At 40.5% G+C, this 7763-nt stretch overlaps 1 pseudogene; it reads left to right on the forward strand.

The window, feature by feature from the left end:
- The window catches only part of LOC102004480, a 42528-nt pseudogene extending 37050 nt beyond the window's left edge, over positions 1-5478 (forward strand).
- The last annotated feature ends 2285 nt before the right edge of the window (positions 5479-7763 follow it).

Here is a 7763-nt window from a genome sequence, read left to right on the forward strand (position 1 = left end):
TTTTTTTTTTTTTTTTTTTTAATTGAAAGCCAAATAGAATGGAAAGGATAAAAGGAAATCCAGGGGGCTTCTTTTCCCTCCCTTCTCAAGTCCGGCTCCTCAGACACCACTTTTGATGCCTCTTTAGCTCTTTCTTCTGGCATCACTTCCATACCTCTAGTAGCAAGCTTATACTGGCTTTTTTCGTTTTTCTTTCTATTGCTTGTTGGTTGGTTGGTTGGTTTGTACTGGGGACTGAATCGAAGTCCTTGCACATACTAGACAAGTACTCTATCACTGAGCTATAGCTTGTCTTTAAAAATTTTGAGGTAGGGTCTGACTAAGTTGCCCAAACAGAACTTGAACTTGCCATCCTCTTGCCTCAGCCTCCCTAGTAGCTAGAATTACAAGTATGTGCCACTATGCTCAGCTTATACTGGTATTTCTTAAAATTTCAGTTGTAGATATTTCCTTGGGTTTCATTATAGACTTGTAAGAGTTAACTGACTTTACCTCTTCCTTTATCTTCTTAATGTCTTTTATTATTATTATTTATTTATTGTCTTTTTGAGACAGGGTCTCGCTATGCAGTTCAGGCTGGCCATGAGCTCACTTTGTAGCCCAGGCTGGTTTTGAACTTGCAACGATCCTCCTGCCTCAGCCTCCTGAGTGCTGGGATTACAGGTGTGTGCCACCACACCAAGCTCAGTCTTTTTTTTATTATTATTATTACTACTGGAGATTGAACCCAGAGTCTTTACACTGCGTTATGTCCTCAGTCCTTTCTATTTTTTATTTTAAGATGGGAGCTGGCTGAGTCACTAAATTGCCCAGATTAGGCTTAAACTAACAATCCTATCTCAGCTTCCAAGTTAGGCTTAAACTAACAATCCTATCTCAGCTTCCAAAGGTACTAGGAAGGAATTAGAGGTGTGCACCACCACACCCAGCTCTTTTTTTTTTGAGACAGGTTCTCATCATGTTGTCCAGATGGGTCTTAAACTCAAGATCTTCAGGTCTCAGCCTCATGAGTGCTAGAGTTACAGGCACGCATCACCATGCCTGCCTCCTATCTTCATTCTTAGGACTATGTAGATGTTGATGACGACAGCGTCAAATACATTTCTTTTCCCTGGAATGAATTTCGCTCTTTGCCACATGTTCAGCTTTGTTTGAATCGGTGAGGCGGCCACACTCTCCAACAATTCTGTTAACCCCTCTTAATCCAATTTTCCGCACAGTCAAACTTGTTGGATAATCCCTCAGTTCCCTTCTCCTCCAAAGGCCCCTCTCACAGGCCCTCACTCCACGTAGGCCCAGTCAGCTCCGCACCACTGTCAGGCTCCTTCCGGAGATGTCCTTTTCCGACCTCCTGGGAATCCTCAAGAGAATTGTTTCATAAATATTTTATATGATTCCAACAAATATTTGTACATGTTCACAGTAGAAAAATTTAAAAAGTATAGGAAATACAATGAAGGTGGCACATAATTCTGTCCAAACACTAACCTTTGACGTTTTGGGATCTATCCTTTGAGTCTTTTGTTTTTTTCTACATTAAAAAGGAGCACACTAAGGGGTTTAGGGTCTAGCACTTGCCTAACATGCACAAGGCTCTGGGCTGTACTCACAGTGCTACACACACACACACACACACACACACACACACACACTCAGGTCCTCGTTCTCACTAACCACGTTTCAAGTACTCCACAGACACATATGGCTAGTGGCTACCATATTGCACAGTCCAAATACAAAACATTTTAGAAAGTTCTATGCATATTTATTAATTAATTAATTAATTTATTTATTTATGTATCTTTTTGAGACAGGGTCTCACTATGTAGTTCAGGCTGGCCTTGAGCTCACTTTGTAGCCCAGGCTGGTCTCGAACTCACAGTGATCCTCCTGCCTCAGCCTCCTGAGTGCTGGGATTACAGGCGTGCACCACCATGCCCAGTTTACCATTAGTTTTAATGCAGATCAAAAACTTGCAATCCATGGGAAAGATTGAGACCCTTATAGTAAAGCACGATGATCTGGAGGGTAATTTCTAGAGCCAGACTCTTGAGTTAAAATCCTGCTCTGCTACTTATTTTCCACATAACTTTACACAACTTCACTTCTGTGCCTCAGTTTCCTCATCTATAAAGTGGAGCTAAGGATAGAAACTACATTATAGGTTGTTACAAACATAAAATAGTATCTATGAAGTACTTAAGAAAGTTTCTTATACACCACACTTAGTAACATACTTTGTTTCACTTGTTAGTTGCTAACAAATAAAGAAAAAGTTGATTATTTCAAAATTAGAATCTAGGCTTCTGGCCCTCTTCCCCCCTTACCTCCTGCACTTCCTCCTCCTCCATGTTTTTCCCCTTCCCCTTCCCCTTCTCCTTCTCCTTCCCATCTCTATCTCTATCTCTATCTCCATCTCTTCCTCCTCCTCCTTCTTCTCCTGCAAGGCCTGGCAACCTCGACTCCCAGAGGAGGTCCTGTCTGCAAACAATCTTTAACTTTTAGCTATTTTATTGACTCTGTGCTATTATTGCTGAATTATTTTCTATTTTTATACTTTTAAGGCTTTATTTTTCAATTTTTATTTTTATTAGCACATATTTGCAGTATACAATGATTACATTCACCATAATATTTTTCTAGTGTTAAGGGTGGTATAGTTGTCCCTTTTAGTAGATATTTCTTTATGTGAATATTTGATATGTATTTCTTTCTACATTGTTATTGCAGATCTCTTTCCTATTGTTGAGGACAGTGTGGTTATAGCTATTATTGGTTCTTATGGTAGTTTTTGAGTCTTATTATTCCTGATTTTTTTTTATTGTTAATGGTTTTCTATTATTAATAGTGGAGGCTGAGACAGGAGGATTGCTTCAATCGAGACCAGCCTGGGCTACATAATGAATTCAAGGCCAACCAAGGGTACACAGCAAGATCCTGCCTCAAAAAAAATGGTGTCATAGTTGTTTTCTTTTTCCATTGGTTTCTACTACCTGTATATGCCAATATCTGGTTTGTCTTTGTATTATCATATTACTGCAGTTCCTTTTTGCCTCTCTGAGTGGTGTTAGGTACAAAGCACCCTCACAGGATGGACACTAAGAAGACACTCAAACATTAGACTGAATAGGTTGAAGAGGTTTATAAATATCAAAACACAACTAACCCCAAGGACACATCATAGAGAGACACAAATAACTAAAGAGATCACCACAGTGGTGACAGATTTTTGCCTATCTTAACTGATCTTCAACCCACAATACAAAAACAGTACAAATCTGAGAAAGCAAGGCAATAAGCTGGCCCCAGTGGTGGGCGTGGTGGTGCACCCCTGTCATCCCAGCACTTGGGAGGCTAAGGCAGAAGGATTGCCACAAGTTCGAGGCCAGCCTGGGGTACATAGTGAGTTCAAAGCCAACTTGGACTATCTAGTAAGACCCTGTCTCAAAACAACTAAAAAACAAGATGGTCCCCCAACTCCTAATTTCCCAAAAGCTGATTTCAGGGACACTGAAGTAGGGGAAACTATAAGCAAAGAACTCAAAAACCAAATGGTCAAAATGTTTGAAGAGATAAAAGAAGAAACATCAAAGCAAATGCATAAGATGTTTAATGAGCTTAAAGAAGATTTAATTAAACAGATAAAGGATTTTACCAATGAAATGTTCAACAAGCTTAAAAAGAAACAATCAACAAAACTAATTGAGTTATGCAAGACAATACAAGACACAGAATGACCATCTTGGAAAAGAATTAGAAAATATTAAATAAAAGTGTGCAGAGATAGATGATATGAAAAACTCTGGGGCTGGGGATTTAGCCCAGAGGCACAGCGCCTGCCTGGCAATTGCAAGGTCGCAAGTTCTATTCCTGGTACGGGGAAAAAAAAACAAACAAACAAGTGATAATAAAACTAATTGCAGGAAAAAACTCAGTGAAAAGCAGATTTGACCAATGTGAGGACAGAGTGCCAGAAATAGAAGACAAGGTAGCTATAGTAGATCATAAACTCAATAATGCCCTAAAAATGACAAGACACCATGCAAGCTGGATCCAACAGCTATTAGATGACCCAAAACAAACAAAAATGTTCCCAAAAACCAACATCAAAATTATGGGAATAAAAGAGAAATTTGATGATTTCAAAGATATGAAAGAGAGTCCAGCGGCGGGTGTGACAGAGTCGGTCAGGAGCCCCTTCCAGGATCCTGAGATCTGGAGAAGCCAGGGTCGGAGCGGCTCCTCAAGAGTTACTGATCAATGAAATGGCAGAGAATAGAAAAACTGTGACCAGAGACGTGTAGCAATGAATAAGGACCAACACAATGGAAATTTTACAGACACCTTTTCAATAAATGAAAAGAAGAGGAGGGATTGGGAAGAAAGACAGAATATTGTCGTTTGGAGACAGCCACTCATTACCTTGCAGTATTTTTCTCCGAAAATCCTTATAACCTTAAAGGAATGGACCTCAAAATTATGGCATCGTCAAAGCATTGTGGTGTCTTCTTTTTACTACTGCTTGCTGTGCTTGTAACTAATTATGTTGAAGGAGCACATCAACAGTATGTGTAGCATATAGAGAAATAATTTCTTCTGTATGCCTACTGGATGGGCTTGGGAATTTTCTTTTCTGTGAGGCTTGCAACAGGCCTGCACACCTTTCTGCTTTATCTGGACCCACACATAGCTTCAATTACATTAGCTGCTTATGAATGCAACTCAGTGAATTTCCTTGAGCCACCCTATCTTGATCAGATTATTTGTCCAAATGAAGAGAGCACTACGGGAACCATTTCCTTGTAGAGCATCATCTCGAAAGTTAGGATGGAGGTCTGCAAGCAGGGTACCAGTACAGCAATCGGAGAGCTGCCTCCATATTTCATGGCCAGAGCAGCTCTCCTTTCAGGTGCTGAACCAGATGAAGAGTATCAGGAATTTGAAGAAACTTGGAACGTGCAGAGTCTGCACAGGAATTTCCCTCATGAGCTAAACTGGCAGTTCAAAGACGCATACAGAAGGTTGGATTTTTTGGAATCTTGGCCTGTGCTTCTATTCAGATCCTCTGTTTGATCTTGCTGGAACAACATGTGGACATTTTCTTGTACCTTTTCGGACCTTCTTTGGTGCAACCTTGATTGGAAAAGCAATTATTAAGATGCACATCCAGAAAATCTTTGTTATTATAACGTTCAGCAAGCACACTGTGAAGCAGATGGTGGCTTTCATTGGTGCTGTCCCCGGCATAAGTCCGTCTCTGCAGAAGCCCTTCCAGGAATACCTCGAGACCCAGCGGCAGAAGCTGCACCACAGGAGTGAAGCGGGCGCACTCCAGGGCGAAAACCGGCTGTCCTGGATGTTTGAAAGCTGGTAGTTGTGACGGTGTGTTACTTTATCCTGTCTATCATTAACTCCATGACACAGAGTTTTGCCAAGCAAATTCGGCAGGGGTTGAACTCAGAGGAGAAAACTAAATAAGCAAAAAACATTTTTAACTGCAGTAGTTATAATGGACGGGTTCTGCCTTAACTTGGGAGGACTCCAAATGAGGAAGGAAAATTCCCTTTTCCAACCTGTCTCAATTTTAAGACTCTTCCTAAAAGCAGTTTAGCCCCTGTTTTGCACTGACATGCTTCTCCTGTGTGTTAAGGTGAGGCACCCCACTCAGCTCAGCCCAGCTTGTGTTCTGTTAGGCTGGTGCGCGCTGCTGAGCCCAAACTTAACCAGAACCTGGCCTCGTCTCTTGTACGTGGTACAGTTTGAGGATTCCTGCCACACCAAAAGTTCCTAAGTGTGTTAAACATGTCAGCTTTTTCGGCTTGTCACCAGTGATTGCTTTGTTTTTCTAAGTCATCAAAATGTATGTAAGTTATAGAGATGGGCTGACAGTACTGCATGTGTATCATGGTACAATTTAATATGCCGTCCTGCCCAGGCCTTCCCTCCTCCCTCAAAAAAGGCCATTTTATGATGGATTGCACACCCTCTGGGGAAATTCATCTTTAAATTTTGAGATAGTATAAGGAAAATTTGGCTGGTGGCTCATGAATGAGCTGACATCATTTTTTATTCTGTGTATTTAGAATGAAATCATGAAAAACTTTATAAAGACATCTTCGATCATTCTAAAAAAAGATATGAAAAATTTATTCACTGAAATCATAGAAGAAAAAATTCCAAATCTAGAGAAAGTATCTAGTATTTATGGACAAAAGGCATGGAGAATCCTGAATGGCCATGACCAAAGAAGAAACTCTTCACACAGCATCATATTCCTTCTGAGGCAGGAAGATCGCCATGAGTCTGAAGCCAGCCTAGGCTACACAATGAGTACAGACCAGCCTGAACTACATAATGAGACCTGGTCTCAAAAAAAAATTGCAGAATTCAACAAAAGGAGAGAATATTAAAAGCTGTTAGAGGAAAATAGCAAGACCACAAAAACAAGTTCATCAGAATACCTGTGCATTTCTCAGCACAAACCCTTTTTAAAAATATTGATTGATTGATTGACTGAGCCAGGGTCTTACTATGCAGTTCAGACTAGCCTTGGATTCACTATGTAGCCCAGGCTGGCCTCAAACTTGTGGTGATCCTCCTGCCTCAGCCTCTCAAGTGCTAGGATTGCAGACATATGCCACCCTAACTGGTTTGGCATAAATCTTAAAGACCAAGAGGGCCTAGAATAAGGTTTTTCAAGCTCTAAAAGAAAATATTTGTTAACACAGACTGTTATATCCTGCAAAATTAGCCTTTAAAGTGGATAAAAAAAATAAAGACTTAGCTGGGCGTCGTGGCGCATGCCTGTAATCCCAGCACTTGGGAGGCTGAAGCAGGAGGATCGTTGGAAATTCGAGACCAGTCTGGACTACAAAGTGAGCTCAAGGCCAGCCTGAATTGCATAGCGAGACCCTGTCTCAAAAAGACAAACAAACACAAAAACATGCTATGATAATAACTCTCAATACCAACGATCTAAACTTCCCAGTCAAAATACACAGACTGGCAGACTGGATCAAAGGGCAACCATCTATTGCCTACAGAAGACACACCTTGCCTGGAAAGATGTACATAGACTGAAAGTGACAGCATGGAAACAATACTCCAGTCAACCAGAGCCCCCAAAAGCAGGAGCAGCTACCTTATCTTCAGGCACAGCAGACTTCAAGCCAAAACTGGCCAGAAGAGACAAAGATGGCTATGGCATACTGGTAAAAGGAACAATTCAACAGGAAGAGGTAACAATCGTAAACATCTATGCACCTAATGTCAGCACACCCAACATCATAAAACAAAAATTAGTGGAATTAAAAAGACAGACACAAAATGCTACTTTAGTAGGTGACTTCAGTACCCTACTCTTACCATTAGATAGGTCAACCAGGCCAAAACATCAGCAAAAAACATCAAAGTTAAACCACTGCATTGAAAAACTGGACTTAACAGATATCTAGTGTTTCATCCAACAGCAGATTACACATTTTTCTCAATAGCACCCAAAACTTCCAAAATAGATCATATTTTAGTCCATGAAGCATGCTTAAATAAATACAAAAGAACTGACACTGTGCTCTGCATACTGTTAGATCAAAGTGGAATGAGCAAAATAACCACAGAAGCTACACAAATACATGGAGGTTAAATAATATATTATTGAATAATCAATGGATCACAGGAGAAATCAGGGAAAAAATGAAAAATTTCTTAGGATCAAATGACAATGGAAGCCGGGCATGGTGGTGCACACCTGTAATCCCAGCACT

Source organism: Chinchilla lanigera, unplaced genomic scaffold (genome assembly GCF_000276665.1).
Source record: "Chinchilla lanigera isolate Chin_1 unplaced genomic scaffold, ChiLan1.0 scaffold00080, whole genome shotgun sequence".
Lineage (NCBI taxonomy): Eukaryota > Metazoa > Chordata > Mammalia > Rodentia > Chinchillidae > Chinchilla > Chinchilla lanigera.